The sequence below is a fragment of the Macaca thibetana genome, chromosome 5, assembly GCF_024542745.1.
Source record: "Macaca thibetana thibetana isolate TM-01 chromosome 5, ASM2454274v1, whole genome shotgun sequence".
Lineage (NCBI taxonomy): Eukaryota > Metazoa > Chordata > Mammalia > Primates > Cercopithecidae > Macaca > Macaca thibetana.
Window position 1 is genome coordinate 42,310,753 of NC_065582.1, and position 20,631 is coordinate 42,331,383.

At 38.8% G+C, this 20,631-nt stretch overlaps 1 protein-coding gene and 1 pseudogene across 1 annotated transcript in view; both read right to left on the reverse strand.

The window, feature by feature from the left end:
• Positions 1–20,631, reverse strand: part of EDNRA (endothelin receptor type A) — a 63,895-nt gene that overhangs the window by 28,255 nt on the left and 15,009 nt on the right. The window lies entirely within an intron of this gene.
• Positions 7,485–15,010, reverse strand: LOC126955000 (general transcription factor IIF subunit 2-like; annotated as a pseudogene).

Here is a 20,631-nt window from a genome sequence, read left to right on the forward strand (position 1 = left end):
GTCTAGGCTGAAGAGAGGCTGCCATTCACTCTGCTTGGAGACATCTCACTCTGGGCTGTGATGAGTCTGCCCACCTTCCTAAGAGCTGCAGGGCAGGCCGTTGGAGGTGAGGCACATCCTGTGGTCTAAATGTACATCATGTTCTCCTCTTCTCAAGCATATCACAGAAAGAATCATGGAGACACAGAAAGAATCATGGAGACACAGAAGGCAATCTGCTGAGCCAGGATTTTGCATGCCTTTGTTCTAACTCAGGGGAGTTTTCTGTAGTTGAAATATAGTTAAAGCCCCTGATCCCCACCTGAAAATGAAAGCGCTTCTAAACGGCATAGATTAATATAGAAATTTTGCATTTGTGTGGTTGATTTGGACCGTATCAAAATCAACATCATAAAATTGACAGGCTGCACTTTTTAACCTGTCAAAAACAGGTTTAGGTAAGAACTTGTACCGTATGATACACTGAGATGCACCCTGTTTGTAGAATGGATAGAGCCAAATGCAGGATGTACATTCACCACTATATTTAGTGCAATGCAAGATCTCACTTGGCTGGGACCTCTTAAGTATGGGGAACATACTTGTTTACATTAGTTTTCTGGAACATACCTGACAACCAGAAAGTAAGGAGCCAAATAGTTGTGAAATTTATGCCCTAAAGCTCATGTGCTTTAGTCCTCAGCAAATTGCCTGAGTCTTCACCACAGGGGGATTGATTCTCACTTTACACCAGTGGTGTGAAGTTTAGCTCTTATTGTGCTCTAGCCCATTGTACATCCAGAGCTGTTCATTAATAGAGACTCTCCAGAGGCATAGTTCTCAGTGTTGCCTGTATATTAGAATGATTTTGGGAGCTCTTACATATCCCAGTGCCTTGGCCATCACCCTAGGCCAGTGCTTATCAACCAGGGGGCAATTTTGCCATCCTCCTTCCCCCCACCACCACAGGGGACACTTGGCAATGTCTTAGATATTTTTAGTTATTACAGCTGGGGGTGGGTGTGCTACTGGCATCTAGGGGTAGAGGCTTGGGATGCTGCTAAACATTTTGCAATGTACAGGACAGACCCGCCCTCCCCAACAAATAATCACCCCGCCCAAAATACCACTGGTGCTGAGGTTAAAAAACTGTGTCCTAGACCAATGAAATTAGAATCTTTGGAGTTGGGACATAAGCATTAGTAGTCTTTGAGGCTCCTCGGGGGATTCCCAAGGACAGCCAAGGTTGGGAATCGTTGCTGTGCAGCAGCAGCTCCCAAGACTTAGCAGCTGCAGAATCACCTGGAGGGCTGATTGAAACACAGATGGCTGGGCCTCATCCCCAGAGTTTCTGATTCAGTAGGTCTGGGGCAGGGCCTGAGAATTTGCATTTCTAGCAAGTTCTCAGGTGATGCTGATGCTGCTGCTTCACCAACCATACTTTGAGGATCACTGCTCTAGCGGCACCATGGTCAGCAAAAATGACAGCTGACAGTCAGATGGAACAGGAGGAGCAGAAAAAGGTATAAAATATAGTCATAAGAAATAAAAAATCTTGGACTAGGTGTGGGGGCTCACACCTGTAATCCCAGCACCTTGGGAGGCCGAGGTAGATCAATCACTTGAGGCCAGGAGTTCGAGACCAGCCTGGCCAACGTGGTGAAACCCTGTCTCTACTAAAAATACAAAAATTAGCCAGGTGTGGTGGCATGCACCTGTAATCCCAGCTACTCAGGAGGCTGAGGCAGGAGAATCACTTGAACCTGGGAGGCAAAAGTTGCAGTGAGCCGAGATCATGCCATTGTACTCCAGCCTGGGCAACAAGAGTGAAATTCCATCTCAAAAAAAAAAATATATAAAAAAATAAAAAAATAAAAATCCGTAATGTTTGGGGCCATGTAGCCTGCATCCCCTTACACTCTCACCCAAAGACATCAGTCCCTAAAGACATCAGCACATAAAGTCACAGTACAATAACAGATGTTCTACTGCCCCAGGCCTCACCAGCTTAGCACTACAAAATAAGGCCGTTCTCCCCTATATTCAAGATGGGTTGTGAACCTATAAGACATAGGTTCAAGTACAAGATTGACCTGTTGCTAACTGTGATCTTGGGTAAGCCAGTTCCCTGTTTTAAGTCTGTGTTTGTGTATTTGTTAAATTTACAAACCTCATACCTGTTACAAGGCTATGATGCTCATTTGGGGGGCTCAAATGGGGTAATGTATATAAAAGAATCCTGCAAACTGAACATACACCACACAAATGTTATTTTGAATTGCTACAATTTGTAATCACACACTGAAACGGACCAGTTATACACAACCATGAAAATATAATGAACTTACGCTTCTTTATCCATTCCAGATGTTAATATCTCCTGCTACTTAATCCTATTACTTGTATGTTATTTTTGTTATTGTCATGGCATCTTAAAATGGTACAAATGGTACAAAGAAAAACTTTGTGCTAATTTTCCTCTCATCCCATCCTGTGAGGCCAAGGGATTTTTTTCCTCTCCTTCATCTCCTGCCCGTCCTAGACAGAAATGAGGGATTTACAAGTATGGTCTGTAATAGCTGCAAACCTCAAAGCAAAGAAAATCTTTCCCCTTCAATATGAATTATTATAGGGTCACTTAGAATTGGACGTGACTGACCAGTTATCAGGCTTTAAAAACTGAGGTTCTGAGATTTTTCTTTCTTCCTTGGGGAGGGACTGGGATGTAAAAGTTGGTACATAGTTGACTCAGTAGCAAATAAAAACATCTTCCAACAGCACAGACTGAGATGATTATAAAGCTTGTGATGCCCAGGACAGGCCATTTATAAGAACATGCTCTCTGACCACTGCAGATCTCAAATCAGATACTACAAAATAAGTCACTGCGTGTGACCAAGAATAGATTTTGTTCTTCTGTTATGCATTAATTGCTTCAGGATTGAGAAAGAACGTTCATACAAATGTCATAAAAGCTATGGCGTCTCCCTATCCCCTATCCATACACTTTTTCTTTGAACAGGCTCTTCTTGCCTCCTGACCAGTCCAAGAATTCAGGATGTATGACAAATGCAGAGTAGAACAGAAATTCCATAAATGGTTTTGACTCTGGCCTTGGGAGCCCTCCATGAGCTGGGGGGATGGAAAAGCCCTCCTTTTAATCAAGACAGCTGGCTTGGCATAGTAGCTCAGAGCATGGGCCCTGAAGCTGGACTCCTTGGGGCAGACTGACCCCAAGCTCTGCTGTCTTCTTGATCTTGTGACATTGACGTGTTTGTTAACCTCTGTGCCTGTTAGTTTTATCTTCTATAAAATGAAGATCATTCTGGTAGCTACTGCAGAGGATTACTGTGGGCCAGAGAAGAGAGAGTCCAGAGGAAGGGCTTAGCAGAAGTCAGAATATGGAAGGGTGAGCAAAAACTATTGATGGTTCATGGTTATGGTCACCCATGGTCCAGGTCAGCAGGTGCAGGGTGGTGGCAGGCCACACAAGAACAAAAGACCCCACTCTCTAGGAACTCATTCCTAGAAGATAAGCAGAAATAATGACTTCTCAAGAAGCTCTAAGCAATCTTCCCTGGGCACTCCACAGAAGAGGATGGTATGACTTAACAGTAAAGAGAACAGGCTCGGCGGCTTTGTCCCCTGGCGTGACTTAGACATGTTAACTGTTCCTCACAGAAAACTGCAGATAAAGAGAGTGCCCATGCATATGGCTGATGTATTAAATGGGTTCATACATGAAAAGCACCTAGAGCAGGGCCTGATCTAGAGCAAATCATAAACATTAGTTTCTGTAGGAGATGGATTCTGAGGAACTGCTTCTTGCTAAACCGCATTTAGATGGAAAGAGATGGAATTGTTGATACTGGCTAACCACATCTTTCACTATTGAATATTCAGTGTTTCAGTCTCTGCTGAGGTCTTCACTTTTTAGAATCTGAAATACATAGATGTTAATAACAACAAGGTAGATGAGAGGAAACAAGGAGAAAAAAGAATTTTTTAAAGCCAGAGTTCCAGAGCCATGAAGATTTTTTCCTTTGAGGACAGATTGTTCACCCAAGATATAGGCTTATCACCCCTGAGAGTCTCAGTCACCTGAAGGCTGGGAGTCAAGAGGAACATCTCTTTTTAACAACTCTCTTTGCTGTAAGAGCACCAATTCAAATGTGAGGGACTTGAAGCTTCTACTTATTTTGTAAGCATACAACCAAAGGATCATTGCATAGAGAAAAATAGGACTTTAAGGAAGAAAAATTAGATAGCCTCAATATTGAAACTGCAAGGTTTGTGCTGATTGTATGTGTCAATACTTTAAGGTTTAATTCATAATGCAGAGAAGACTCATGCTAGAAAGAAAGAACCCTGGCTTTCCTGGAATGGAGAAAAGATTTCCCATGTGTTGTGAGTGGAGCCCTACGTTTTGTCATAACAACGTACAAGCACAGTTTTGGGCCTTATTTGTGTCTGGGTCAGAGCTCCCACCATAGAAATGGGGTGCTCGGACCTGGACAGACAATAAGTCCCAAAACCGAATGGAAACATTTTATAGTTGATTTTAATCATCAGTCTCTATGGTCAGACATGCTAGTGCCTATTTAAAATAAACAGGCAGGCAAAACCAAAGCAGAACAACACAAGATAAAATGGAATAGGAGAGATCCCCACATATAGATTTAGGTAGTGATCTCAAAATCCTATCAGTGATGTAGGTGATGATGAATAGGAAAAAGGAAAAAACAAATGGCATATTTGAAAGCATGCAGCTGATCTAATGATCTAATCTATAAGTTCTAAAGAAACTTGAGTTCTTTATTGTAAAGTTTGTCATGTGGTCACAATTATACCGAGTGTAGATGGAAACAATGAGCCAACAAAGATATGGTATGCAGCATGAGCAAAGTAATACCATATGTGTGTTTTGGGAAAAAAAGAATAAAGTAGAATAAAGTTGATGCTCTCACTGACTTATTAGTAAATATAGTTGAGGTGATTTTAATATTTAATAACAGAAATTCATTAGAAAATAAAACTTCACAATTACTCATAGTTGAGGCATAAAGCAAAATAGAAAGGCAAAGTCAGGATGGCTGGGTTACTAATCATATTATGAAACCCCAGATAAGAATGGCATACATTTTAATAATTCACTCACTGAAGTTTTAGAAGCCAGGCTGTCTTCTAGGGAAATGCAATTTGTGGTGTCGAGAGTATTAAAACCACAAAAGTTCTATTGAATGCAGAGATGGAAGGATGGAACATACTGAAGGAGAAGTTAGAAATGCTGGTTTCTAGTCTAGCTCTGTCAAAAATCTTGAAGATTTAGCTCCCTCCTCTGCCAAAGAAGAAATGTTAGGCTAGAACTAGATACTCTGAATTCTCTGCCAGCTCTGAAATTGTATGATTATTTTCATGTCAGAACTCTAGTCTGTAACTAGTTTATCTGAAACTGTTATTAACTCCATTTATCCCTAAATTAATCTGTACCCTTCCATGTACTGTATATGATTAATTTTACTTTCTCAATTTCTTTTCATTCTTCCCATGAAAGAGTGTTTTAGTCCCTTTTTTTTTCTAACTAAAAAGATTAAGGATTTCAGAACTTGGGGAATCCCAGATTGAAGCCTTGAGACTATTTACCTTGAATATATGAACAATATTTCATTACTCTCAAATGAAAAGTCAAAATCTATAGTAAATTTGCCTAGTGAGCTGTAAGCATCATATTGTATACACAATTTGAATTACATATAAAATGTAGAAAAAATATCAGTTAAGTGGTGATTTTAAACTTCCAACCAGGGGTCTGTTATAAACAATAATGTAAAGCTTTTTGAAAAAGTTGTAAAAATTAGTTTGATGTTACTTTACATCTTATGGTCATTTGGAAATGAGTTAACATTAGGTTGTACTAGTCTAGAATGATAGATTTTTACCTTTGGAAATGAGTTAACATTAGGTTGTACTAGTCTAGAATGATAGATTTTTACCTAGTTTTACTTCTAGCCTTGAGCTTTGATATATATTGTATCTCCACTATAAGCATTTTGTTTTAGTAGAACAAAAAATACACAAATTTGAGGTCTAATACAATCAGCCTACAGTGACCCTGGGTTCCTTTCCTAGACACCTGCACACCTAGAGAGCCTTCTTTTGCCATTTTCTTGAGACTAGGACCAGTGTTCTATTTCCTTTCCATCTCTCTCAAAGGACTAGATACATTGTTCCACATGCAGCAATTGCCTAAGAAATATTGACTGCCAAGAAAAGCAGCCATTTAAGTAAATTTTGTAAAGACAAATCTGGTCAACACTGTTCATCTTAGGTTTTAAAAATTATAGCATTTTACACTTGGATGGGAGCTTAGAGACCATCTAGATCAGCAGTCCCCAACCTTTTTGGTGCCAGGGACCCGTTTTGTGAAAGACAATTTTTACACGGACCTCGCGGGGGGTGAGGGGGCAGGATGGTTTTGGGATGATTCAAGCATATTACATTTATTGTGCACTTTATTTCTATTATGATTACATTGGAATATATAATAAAATAATTATACACCTCACCATAATGTAAAATCAGTGGGAGCCCTCAGCTTGTTTTCCTGCAACTAGATGGTCCCATCTAGGGTTAATGGGAGACAGTGACAGATCATTAGGCATTAGATTCTCATAAGGAATGCACAATCTAGATCCCTTGGGTGTGCAGTGCACAATAGGGTTCGTACTTCTATGAGAATCTGATGCTGCTGCTGATCTGACAGGAGGCAAAGCTCAGGAGGTAATGCGAGTAATGGGGAGCAGCTGTAAATACAGAAGAAGCTTCACTTGCTTGCCTGCCACTCACCTCCTGCTGTGTGGCTGGTTCCTAACAGGCCATGAACTGGTACTAGTCCGTAGCCTTGGGGGTTGGGGACCTCTGATCTAGATCCCTGGTTCTCTCAGTGTTGTCTGCAGACCACTGGGGAACCCTGGGAACCTTCCGTGAGGTCTGCAAAATCAAGATAACACTCAGAGATTATTGCCTTTTTTCACTGGTTGACATTTGCACTGTTAGTGCAAAAGCAATGGTGGGTAAACTGCTGGTGCCTTCACATGAATCATGACAGTGGTACTAAACTACCTAAAGGTCGTTGTACTCTTCACCATCACACATTCGCAGGAAGAAAGCTGATGGTGCAAAATAAAGAGAACTTGAACAAAGTCATAGGATACAAGATCAATATGCAGAAAACAACTGCATTTCTGCATACTAGCCATGAAAAATCTAAAAAAATTAAAAAAACAATTGCATTCAAAACTGTACCAAAAAAGAATAAAATAGTTGAGAATATATTTAACAAAAGAAGAATTAAGATTATTAAGATGCCAATTCTCCCCACATTCACCTAAAGGGTCAATGGAATTCCTATCTAAATCCAAGGAAACTAAAAAATTCATCTTAAAATTTACATAAAAATATAAGGGATCTAGAAATTTACATAAAAATATAAGGGATCTAGCAGAGTAGGATAACTTACAGTACTTATTTAAAAACTTACTATTTATAATCCTTTATAAAGTATAAAAAACAGTTCTTTAAATTAAAAAAAAAAACTTAATATAAAGCTCCAGTAATTAAGACAGGATGGTATTGGCAAAACAATAGAACACAGGTCCTGGAGCAGAAAGAAAATCCAGATACAAGCCCTTATATTTATTGCCAATTGAGTTTTAATAAAGGTCCAAGGTAATTCAATGAGAATAGTCTTCAAAAAATAGTGTTGAAAAACTGAGTATCCATATGCAAAAAAAATCAACTTAGATGCCTGCCTCATATCATACACAAAAATTTAACCAGAAAAGATTGCAGACGTGAATGTAAGAGCTAAGCCTCTAAAACTGTTAGAAGAAAACAGAGGAGAAATTCTCTGTGATCTTGGGTTAGGCAAAGATTTCACAGATAGGACACTAGGGCATGATCCATAGATGAAAAATTTGATAAACCAGATTTGATCAAAATAAGAATTTTTGCTCTTCAGGCTGGGTGTGGTGGCTCACGCCTGTAATCCCAGTGCTTTGGGAGGCCGAGGTGGGTGGATTGCCTGAGGTCAGGAGTTCGAGACCAGCCTGGCCAACATGGTGAAACCCTGTCTCTACTAAAAATACAAAAATTAGCCGGGCATGGTGGTGCATGCCTGTAATCCCAGCTACTCTGGAGGATGAGGCACAAGAATCGCTTGAACCCAGGAGGCAGAGGTTGCAGTGAGTGGAGATCGCCCCACTGCACTTCAGCCTGGGTGACAGAGTGAGACTCCGTCTCAAATAAATAAATAAATAAATAAATAAATAAAATAATTTTTGCTCTTCCAAAGACATGAAGAAAACAAAAACAAATCCACTAAATGGGAAACATATTTGCAAATCATACATCTGATGAAGGACTTCTGTCTAGAATCTATAAAGAACTACAACTAAAATAAAATAAATACAAATAACTTAATTAAAAATGTGCAAAGGATTTAAATAAACATTTTGCCAAAGTAGATATATAAGTAGGTAAAGACATAGAAAATGCTCAACATCCTTAGCCACTAGGGAAATGCTAGTTAAAACCACCATGGCATACCACTATACACTATTAAAATGACCGTAATGAAAAAGACTGACAATAATAAGTGTTGGGGTGAGGATGTGAAGAAATTAAAATCCTCATATAAAGCTGGTGGGAATATGAAATGGCACAATTTTTTTGATGTTGATATAATCTACCAATATTATTTTATTTCCCCAGTTTCACATATACTAATTTGTGTGCGTTTAGCTCTGTGCAATTGAGTAACGTGTGTAGGTTTGTGTATTTATCACCAGTCAAGATACAGAACAGGTTTATCACCACAAGGATCCCTTTTGATGTCCTCTTCTACCCATATTTCCCTTCTCTCCCCTTCCCATTCCTAACCCCTAGCAACCATTAATCTGTTATCCATCTCTACAACTCTATCATTTCAAGAATGTTACATAAATGGAGTAATAATAGTATGCAATCTTTTGAGATTGGTTTTTTTCACTCAGCACGGTTCTCTGGAGATTCACCCAGATGGTTGTGTGTATCAATGACTTCTTTCCTTTCATTGCTGAGTAGTAGTCTCTGGTATGGATGTACCATGGTTGGTTTGACCACTCATATTGAAGAACATCTGAGTGGTCTCCGGGGTTTGGCTATTACAGGTGAAACTACTGTGAGTGTTAATGTACAGAGTTTTTAGAATTTTTTTCCTCAAAATAAGGAACTTTGGCTTTTTATTCCTTTTAAGAGTTTCTGTAGTTGACTGTTTTTTTCTTGCTATACTATTCTCTCTGATTCTGTACTACCTCAGCCCCTCAGAGATACAGCAAGGGCAGAGAGTCCTCATTTAAAAACCGTTTCCTAATTTTACATGCTGAAAGCTAATATTTAAGAGAAATCCTCTTCATCCTCCAACCCTTATTCCCATTGTGAATAACCTGGTTTAATACAAGTTAAGTCTATAAATAAATTTGTTCTTTCTCCTCAAAAAACACTGAAGACACTTTACAATAGTTACAGGTTTAGAAAATTTACCAAGAGAAAGGAAAGTATTGCCACTTAGCCCCTATTAACGTACAGTGTTCAAGCCTTCCAGTATCAACGCGTTTTGCTTAGCATCGCTGTTGTTTCACCAACATGCTGGCCAGGAGCCGTCTTAATCACTCATTTCTTCTCCTTGATGATGTCTGTACTCTGGCTTCAGCTCCCACGTGTTTTTGTGGATCTCTTTTACATCCTGAACACCAATTTCTTTTAAGAGTTCCCTCAGGTATACCACAGGTTGTTTTGTGACATCCACCAAGTCCTTAAGATGATAATATTGTTGTTTCTAAAGGCTGAAAATAGTATATCTGAAACATGTTGTTTATTAGCTGGAGCTTGTTTTCCATCTGCTTTCTCTTTCCTTTCATATTCAGTATCGTACTGATGATTAGCAACAGGTTCGAAACTGGCTGTTACAACTTTGTCCAGTTGTTGTGATAGCCTTACAGATTTGGAAGATTCTTCTATTTGCAATCTTTTTAATCATGTACTTTTCACTGGCAGTCTGTTGGCATTCAGCTCTTTTCACCACTATTCCTTCCAAAGACAGCTTATCTGATGAGCTCTCAGTAAATATTGTTCATATATGTCCTCCAACACTTTGCAAGACAAATGGATGTTCTTTATGAGCACTGACTGAAGCTGTTTTTCCGCCAATGTCATGAATATTTGCAAGATCTTCATTCAAAGTAAATGACACCTCAGTCCTTCCTTGAGTCTTGGCAATCCACAGTTTCCCAAGTTCACCTCTTTCAGGGGCTTTAGCTCATTGCTGTGCCAAATATTCAGGAAGCTGCCAGGATACTGGGACCCCGGGAAAGAGCAATGTACAGGTTTTTGCATGAACATAATTTTCACTTCTCTGGGATACATGCTCAAGAGTGCAACTGCTAGGCCTTACGGAAATTGCATATTTAGTTTTATAAGAAACTGTTGGCCAGGCAGGGTGGCTCACGCCTGTAATCACAGCACTATCGGAGGCCGAGGTGGGTGGATCGCCTGAGGTCAGGGGTTCGAGACCAGCCTAACCAACATGGTGAAACCCCGTCTGGTGGTGCACACCTGCAATCCTAGTTACTCAGGAGGCTGAGGCAGGAGAGACTCGCTTGAACCTGGGAGGCGGAGGTCGCAGTAGCTTAGATCGTGCCATTGCACTCCAGCCTGGGCAACAAGAGTGAAACTCAGTCTCAAAAGAAAAAAGAAAGAAAAAAGAAACAGCCAAACTCTCTTTTAGAGTGGTTCTACATTCCGTTTCTACCAGCAGTTTCTCTTCATCCTTGACAGAATTAGGTGTTGTCTCTCTCTTTTTTTTTGTTTAAACATTTTAGCCATTCAGATAGGGTTTAGTGACATCTCACTGTGGTTTGACTTGCATTTCCCTAGTGGCTAATGATATTGAACACCTTTCCATGTGCCTATCTGTCATCTGCATATACCCTTCAGTAAAATTTCTGTCTCTGTCTTTTGTCCATTTTCTATTTGGATTATTGATTTTTTTTTACCATTGAGTTTTGAGAATTCTCTATATATTCTAGATACGAATCCTTTTTTTTTTTTTTTTTTTTTTTTTGAGATAGGGTCTCACTTTGTTGCCCAGGCTGGTATGCAGTGGTGCAATCTTGGCTCACTGCAACCTCTGCCTCCCAGGTTTAAGTGATTCTACAGCCTCAGCCTGCAGAGTAGCTGGGACCACAGGTGCATGTCACCATGACTGGCTAATTTTTGTGTATATATATATTTTTTTGTAGAGATGGAGTTTTGCCATCTTGCCCAGGCTGGTCCTTAACTCCTGAGCTGAAAGTGATCTGCCTGCCTTGGACTCCCAAAGTGCTGGGATTACAGGCGTGAACCACTGCACCCGGCTGTTGTCTTTTCATCCTTTTAACAGGGTCCTTTGCAGAGTAAAAGTTTTTAATTTTAATAAGGCCCAACATTTTTTTTTTCTTTTATGGATCATGCTTCATGAGTTTCCCTTAAGATATCCCTGTTGAAGCAGCAGAGAAATGATAAATTTTGAATATATCTTGAGCTTAGGTACATGTCTTTTTAATATTCCATGTGACAAAGGACTGGTGGTGATATTAATGAATGTAGTTTTTTGATATTATATAATTAAATAAGGTAACATTGAGAAGATTCTTGTAATTGGTAAACTAGTAATTCCTAATGGCCAATGTCTGATGTTACAAAACCGTGCATATGTAAAACATCTATGCAAAGTACAAGAGAGACAACATATTTTAATGTAAGATGTCTGAAAAGTTCATTAACATGGTTTCAGATTCCACATTGTAACTAATCTTTACAAAACTGCCAATGGGAGAGTTTTGATGTAGTATCAAAGAATATTTGCAATTATCTGAAAAGACGATTAACATTCTCATCCTTTTTTAAACTACATTTTTTTGTGAGGCTAGAGTTTTTAAATATGCTTCAACCAAAACAACATAGTACAACAGATTGAATGCAGAAGCTGATATGAGTTTTAGCTGTCTTCTATTAAACCAGACATTAAATAAAGAGATTTGTAAAAATGTAAAACAATGCCATTTTTCTCACTAAATAATTTTTTTGTTTTGGAAAATATAACTTTTTTCACAAAAATATATCATTTATGTTAACATTTAATGGGGTTCATGAAAATTAATAAATATTTTTTATAAAATGACTAGTTTTAACTTGTAACATCATAAATATCAATCAATATAACATACATGAAGAAAAATTTGGTGTCCTCAATGATTTTTAAGAGTATAAAAGGGTGTTGAGAACAAAAATTTAGAGAAACACTGATATAGATTAATACTTTGTTTTGAAAATGAAACTCTGAAGGTCACACATAGCTAGTCAAAAGCATCTTCATAATATTTTAAATATTTAATTTTCTTTGCTGGTATAGCAAAAAGTTACAATCTGTATTTCTCTTCCTTTCAAAATTGTGGTAATCACTCTTTTGAAAGAGGTGGTTGCAATTTCTAACCTACTGTAACTTTTAACATAATGATTTGTATCTACAATGAACAGTATGGTGGCAGGCATCAGTATGGTTCAATACAGAGGCAGCTGAGCATTTGCTTCCATGAATGCAGAGACGTTCTACACATGGGAACTAAAGGACCTTTTCCTGCTATTTCCTGCTTCCTGTTGCCTGCTTGTCCTGGGAGCTCCACCTAGATGCTGGAAGGTCAGTAGATTGAGATTCTTGTCACTTAGCTCGGTCAGAACAAGACTTGCAACCAAGGTATTCATCCAGTTGATTAAATTATGTATTACCTACATTAATTTAGAATTGGCTTTCTATTAATTTCAGCTAAAAAGAAGTGTGTGTGTAGGATGAATTCAACAAAATGAAGCCTCATATCTATAAACATATTGTACAAAATAAATTTTAAAACACATCTGAAAAAATATAATGGTGTTTTACAATTCTCCCAAATTTTAAAATTACATTTCTCTTTGTTATGAAAACTAAAGCTCTCAAAACAAACTCAAGGCTGAACAAAAGAAAATGTAAAAAGATTATTTTATTTACTGGAAAGTCATTGTTTTCTTCAAAACACTAAACCTATGAATTTAGGTACAAAATTTAAATGTCAGTTTCAGGCTGAATTCACACTACATGAAGTTATAAACTAGATAAATGAAAAAAAGCAGTCATACCAGTCCTTAAAATATAAAGTATTTCAGCAATTAGGCTAAATACTTATTTTTGAAGAGATACCTCGCATTCTATCATCCTAGATTATTTCCAAAAAAGCTACCGACATGTTATCAGATGACATTAACGCTCAGCTGTCATGGTAAAGTTGTCATTCAGAATGTCTGTCTCAGTCCTCAACTACTGCCTGAACAGTGGAAACTTCTGCGGTAAAGCTTGGATATTGGCTTGGATTTTCATTCTGATCTGTGTCAAAAAATGGGAGTCGAAACTGGATGGAACTTAGTTACTACAATTCATAAATTAGTTTTCAAAACTGTTATATTTGGAAAAAGTACAATTCTTCAGACTCAATGCACAGGCTTATCTTGGTTTCAACCTGAAATATCAAAAAGCCGTTCAAGTTGGAGATGAAAATAATTTGGTTCCATGATGAGTACTTTTTTGATATGTAAATGACTGGGAAAAATGGACACAAACACTTTACAGATCCTTTTTCTAAATATCAATACTCTAATAATTAGAGTTTATATATTTGACAATTTTCAAGTATATGAATTCTGAAATAATTTAGTGTATAGAATCCACTGACAATCAGTGACTGCTTCAGAGTAGAAAAAATATCTAATTTTCTATGATACTTTCTTGAATTAGTATCCTCTTCATTATGGGTAAAAATGTATACTTTTGCAAAAGTAAATGACACATAAAATTATCATTGGGCATTTGATTCAGTGACCCAATACATTTTCCAAAATTAGTTTCCTATTTTTTCACCATTTTTTATAAGCAATCTTAGTGTATAGGAGCAAAAAAAGACTTCCTCGCTGACATTTTCTATTTAAGATAATCCAAAGGAAAGATAAATAAACTAAGAATATGGTTAGGCAATGGGGAAATAGGGACTCCTACATTGCTAATGGGAGTGCAAGACAGCACAATTATTATGGGGCATAATTTGGCAATTTATATCAAAGTAATACAGATACTTGACCTATGGCACAGGAATCCTATGTGTGGGAATTTGTCATATAGCTGTACCCACAGATATAAACATGACATGCACATGGTTACAATTGTACCATAGTCTGCAATTGTAGACTAAAAGATTGGAACAATTGATTATATAACCTATGGCACTCTCCCACAATGGGATACTATGAAACTATTTAAAAAATGAGGCAGCTTTTCATATATTGATATTCAGAGATCTCCAGGATATACTGTCAATTGAAAAAAGCAATGTACAGAACATTGTATAATAAACAGGGGAAAGAATAGAAATATATATTTGGGTTTTCTTATATCTGCATGAAGAAACACTAGAAAGATACAGAAGAATCTTTTAAAGGTGATTCGCTATAGAGGGTGGGAGTGGGAAAATTTGGTGATCAGGACTGGTCTAAGAGGAAGACTTCTCAATGTGTACCTTTTTCTATTTTCTTGATTTTTGATCTATTCGAATATATTCCCTATTTAAAACATGAAAAATTAGGATTTTCTCTAATTTATACAAAGGCATAAATGTGTGAGAGCGTACCTGCTACTAGTGTGGGAACTGCCCCTGCACAGGCATATTTTTAGCAGAGAAGAGGTAGTCTGAACAGAATATGGTGTGTACGAAGGATCATAACCTAAAAAGTAATTGAAGGACAAATATTGAGCCCTACCTAAGGCACTTACTTTTCTCCACTCATTCATTTATCCAAAATTTCTGGCTAAGAAAAATATACTTCATTAGACATCTTCAGTTCTAATACCAGCTTTTTTCTTCTGGGCCATTTCCACAAATAAACTAAATGTTTATCACTTCATGAGGGTTCATTGGAGCTACTGCAAACAAGTAAAGAATTTCAAAACCACAAGACAGATGGGCTTTGGTGTAGATACTGAGAGGCTCTTACACCAGCCTGCTTGGAGGGCCAATCCGAATGAGTGCCTCTGCAAAAATCATGAATAGGTCAATGCTCTGGTTCTTCAAGCTGCTTTCACATAGTTGGAATTACGGATGTTGACTCCTCACATTTTGAGAGTACATGCTTCCTCCCTTTCTTCCTCAAATATATGAAATGTCACCTGGGTGCTGGCAGAATGACGTGGTTGAGTCCTAAGGATGGGTCTCCACTACCCAACTCTGCTTTTTTTCCTCCAGCCCCTGTAGCTCCCGTGTCCTTTCCTCCCAACATTTTTTTTTTCCTTCCAAGCTGGAGCGCAGTGGGACCAATCATGGTTCAGAAGCCTCGACCTGGGTTCAAGTGATTCCCCCACCTCAGCCTCCCAGTAGCTGGGACTGCAGGCACATGCCACTATACTCAGCCAATTTTTTAATTTTTTTTTGTAGCAATGGGGTTTCATCATGTTACTCTGGCTAGTCTCGAACTTCTGGGCTCAAATGAGCCTCTGGCCTTGGCCTCCCAATGTGCTGGGATTACGCCTGACCGCCAACAGTTTGGAAAAATCTAATGTAAACAGAGAATATCTGTGTCACCAAAAATAACATGTATGCATACATACATACGCCTAGTGATAAAAAAATGGAACATGAGATATTTCTTTTCTTATCCCCTACTTTCCCCTTTGTCTAAGACATGGTCTTTCTGTCCATTATTAAAGAAATAGTCCCTGATTTTCACAGCATAGAGGTAAGAAAATTCATGTTTTTAGTTATGATCATGTAATTCAATTGGTCCACCCAAAGAAGTATAAAGTGTTGTGATTTTCTGACTAAGTAACTTCAAGTATGTAAAGCTTTATCTTTAAGACTTTTAGAGGCTGGGCGTGGTGGCTCACACTTGTAATCCCAGCACTTTGGGAGGCTGAGGTGGGCAGACCACCTGAGATCAGGAGTTTGAGACCAGTCTGACTAACATGGTGAAACCCCGTCTCTACTAAAAATACAAAAATTAGCTGGGCATGGTGATGGGCACCTGTAATCCCGCCTACTCCGGAGGCTGAGGCAGGAGAATCACTTGAACCCGGGAGGCAGAGGTTGCAGTGAGCCGAGATTGCATCACCGCACTCCAGCCTGGGTGACAGAGTCCATCTCAAAAAAAAAAAAAAAGACTTTTAGAGAGTAACTCTATTTTCATATGAAATTTCTCTAAAATAAATGAAAAATCTTCATCATCTCCTTTTCCTTTTTCTTTTACTTAACTGAAACATAAATGGCTACCCAAAAATCTAGCCATCTGGCTTAGTGCTGCTTTTAACTACCCAAAGGACAATGTATTGAATATTTCTAAGTGTGTGACAAAGAGTTTAGAAAGTGTTTAATTTTGATTAGAAAACACGTGAATTGTGGTTGCCAAGACCTCTCATGAGACCAAAGTTCTGATGTTTACTAACATAAATTGAGACAACGAAGAGACAATAGGCCTTGGTTATTGTAACTGGTGTTGGCTGTCAGCTTAGGAATAAGCCTACTTTGTGTCATTATGCCTAGTGGGATGCCATGAAATAGTCCCTTCATTATTTATTTTTTTCAAATAAAAATAATGACTTGAGGCCGGGCGTGGTGGCTCACGCCTATAATGTCAGCACTTTGTGAGGCTGAGGTGGGAGGATCACTTGAATCCAAAAATTTGAGATCAGCCTGGACAACACAGTGAGACCCCATCTTTACAAAAAATTCAAAAAATCAGTTGGGCATGGTGGCACGTGCCTGTAGTCCCAGCCACTTGGGAGGCTTAGGTGGGAGGATTGCTTGGGCTCAGGAGCTTGAGGCAGCAGGGAGCTGTGGTTATGCCGCTGAACTCCAGCCTGGGTGGTAGAGTGAGGCCCTTTCTCAAAAAAAGAAGAAAAAGAAAAAGAATAAGAATGATGTGAGAGGTCAAGTGATTTATTCAAGATCAGTGACAAACCATTTTAAAAAATAAAACATATTTTGATTTCTTGAGATTATGCCCATTTACTTCTTGGGGTTAAGGCATGAGGCACTTAAAAATATGAAAGGTTATGAAGTGTTTGGGTGCAGTGGCTCATGCCTGCAATCCCAGTGTTTTGGGAAGTTGAGGTAAGAGAATTCCTTGAGTTTAGGAGTTCAAGATCAGCCTGGGAAACATAGTGAAATCCTGTCTCTATTGAAAAGAGAAAAAGGTTATGAAGCCTTATTCACATTTCTGAAGTTCAGATCTTGAGCTTTGACTGCCTGTGGGTCCAAGTGGAGGCAGATAAGAGGCAGGGATGAAAGGCAGGGGCAGGGCAGTTGGTGAGATGCCACCAGGGTTGACAAACTTTTTCCATAAATGGCCAGATAGTAAATATTTTAGGCTTTCTGGGCCATATTATGTCTGTTGAAACTACTCTCAAAAGCTGCCATAGAAAATACATAAGCAGGCCGGGCGCGGTGGCTCAAGCCTGTAATCCCAGCACTTTGGGAGGCCGAGACGGGCGGATCATGAGGTCAGGAGATCGAGACCATCCTGGCTAACACGGTGAAACCCCGTCTCTACTAAAAATACAAGAAAATTAGCCGGGCGAGGTGGCGGGCGCCTGTAGTCCCAGCTACTCGGGAGGCTGAGGCAGGAGAATGGCGTGAACCCGGGGGAGCGGAGCTTGCAGTGAGCCGAGATCGCGCCACTGCACTCCAGCCTGGGACACAGAGCAAGACTCCGCGTCAAAAAAAAAAAAAAAAAAAAAAAAAAGAAAAAGAAAATACATAAGCAATAGGTATGGCTGTGTTGCAATAAAACTTCATTTACAAAAACAGGCGGTGGGCCAGATTTGGCTCACTGGCTGTAGTTTGCCGGGCCCTGGGTGAGCAAATCAAGCAGGAGAAAGCAGCAGTGCTTGAAATTGGGTTCTGGAATATCACCTTAGTGAATACCACTCCCTCTGGCTTGACTTCCTTTATGACAGTACAGGAGCTGGAGATGATTCTGAAGTCACTGCATACACTTTGTTCTTTGGTTTCAAAAAGTCCAAGAGAGGCCGGGAGTGGTGGCTCACGCCTGTAATCCCAGCACTTTGGGAGGCCAAGGCTGGTGGATCACGAGGTCAGGAGATCGAGACCATCCTAGCTAACACGATGAAACCCTGTCTCTACTGAAAACACAAAAAATTAGCTGAGCATGGTGGCGGGCGCCTGTAGTCCCAGCCACTCGGGAGGCTGAGGCAGGAGAATGGTGTGAACCCGGGAGGCGGAGCTTGCAGTGAGGCGAGATAGCGCCACTGCACTCCAGCCTGGGCGACAGAGCGAGACTCTGTCTCAAAAAAAAAAAAAAAAAAAAGTCCGAGAGAATACTTGAGTATAAAACTTGAGTATAAAAACTCTGCTGGTATCCAGTCTAACTTTGTTGACTATTTGCTTGTATCCTCAAATAGAACATGAGCAACTTGAAGCCTAGATTCCTGTGTGTTTTCTACAGGTGCTTAGTCAATGTGTGAGTTGATCTGGGAATTATCCATTATGAAGGCAGATAATAGATTTTCTTGAAAGGCAAATAATTATCATGGACCAAGTTCATATACAGGCCACACAGGTCTTAAAGCTTTTAGAATTAGAAAAGAATTCTGGGCCAGGCATGGTGGCTCATGCTTGTAATCCCAGCAATTTGGGAGGCTGAGATGAGAGGATTACTTGAAGCCAGGAGTTTGAAACCAGCCTGGGCAACAAAGCAAGAACCTATCTCTAAAAAAACAAAACAAAACAAAACAAAAAAGAAGAATTCTATTGTCTAGCTCTTAATTCTGTACCTTACCCTCGTGTAATTCTCCAACATTACTGAATTGTAAAATATAAAAGGGTTGTGATCAAGAAAAATTATATGAGAAGTATATAGTTAGATATATTTAGTATGTAGCTATATATGTTGCTACATAAATATTACCGATATCATTATATATACAGCTATAGGTTTTTATATCTATATACTCACATAGATATTCAACATATATATGCACCAAAAAGATGCATAAGAGAATGTCCACAGCTGCACTATTAAAAATAGCTCAAAACTAGAAACTACTTAATAATGCCCATCTTTAGTAGAATTCATAAAGTGTGATATTCACACAGTTAAGAGCTATATAATAATGAGAATGACTGAACTACAACTGAATGCAACAATATAGATGACTCTCACAAACATAATGTTGAGTAAGAGAAGTCAGACACAAAACAATACGTACAGACATCACAGGATTCCATATGCTGGAAACACAAAAACAGGAAAGCAAATTCATGCTGTTAGAAGTCAGGAAAGTGAGTGGCTTAGGGGTTAGGATAGTGACTAGGAGACTTCAGGGTGCTGGTAATGCTCTGTTTGTTGATCCTGGTTATACATGTGTTCATTTTGTGAAAATCAACAGAGCCGATGCTTAGGCATATTATTCTATGTGTATGCTACGTTTCAATAACATGTTTAAAAGTTTAAAAAGTATTAAGATTCTTAAATGATATAAACCTAATTTTCATAGATTTAGCTTCTTTAAGCAAGTAAAATTTGTGGAAACAATGAAAATATGCAGAGAAATACCATACTTATGACATCAATGACACCATTTTAAAAGAGAAACTCTGCTGTATTCTAGATATTTCTATCTGGTGAAAACTGAGATTTAAATCTTCTTTCAAACTAAAAGTTCACAGTGGTTAGAGTTTTTTTTTTTGTACAGACATTCTGCAAAATTACTTTATGTGACATAAACCTTATGTGGGATGAGGTGTAATGTGTTATTCAATATTTTGTTAAGAAATATGTATCCGGCCGGGCGCGGTGGCTCAAGCCTGTAATCCCAGCACTTTGGGAGGCCGAGACGGGCGGATCACGAGGTCAGGAGATCGAGACCATCCTGGCTAACACGGTGAAACCCCGTCTCTACTAAAAAATACAAAAAACTAGCTGGGCGAGGTGGCGGGCGTCTGTAGTCCCAGCTACTCGGGAGGCTGAGGTAGGAGAATGGCGTGAACCTGGGAGGCGGAGCTTGTAGTGAGCTGTGGGATCTGGCCACTGCACTCCAGCCCAGGCGACAGAGCGAGAGTCCGTCTCAAAAAAAAAAAAAAAAAAAGAAATATGTATCCGTTACCTTTCATATTTTGATAAACAATATTTTGGACATTGAAAAAATGTTCAATAATGTTTCCTTTATTTGTTGCCTTTAAAATTAGGAATTAATAATGAAGTTCTTTATGCATTAGATTTCATGGAAAGGTTTCACAAAAGGTAAGTTTTATATGCAAATCTTTAAAAATTGAGGATTGCTGGCTTCTTTTTAATGATCAGTTTATACATATCCACAAATGTCATCTGTTATGCTTCCACATCCTCCTTTTAACTCCTGCGCATCTGGTAAACCCCAAAGGAGGAAGGTCTAGAAAAGCAACCTCTAACTTTATCAGTCAAGCCTGATGTTTCTAACCCAACTGAAACTATGGGCTAGCCATAGACATTCATTCTTCTGTA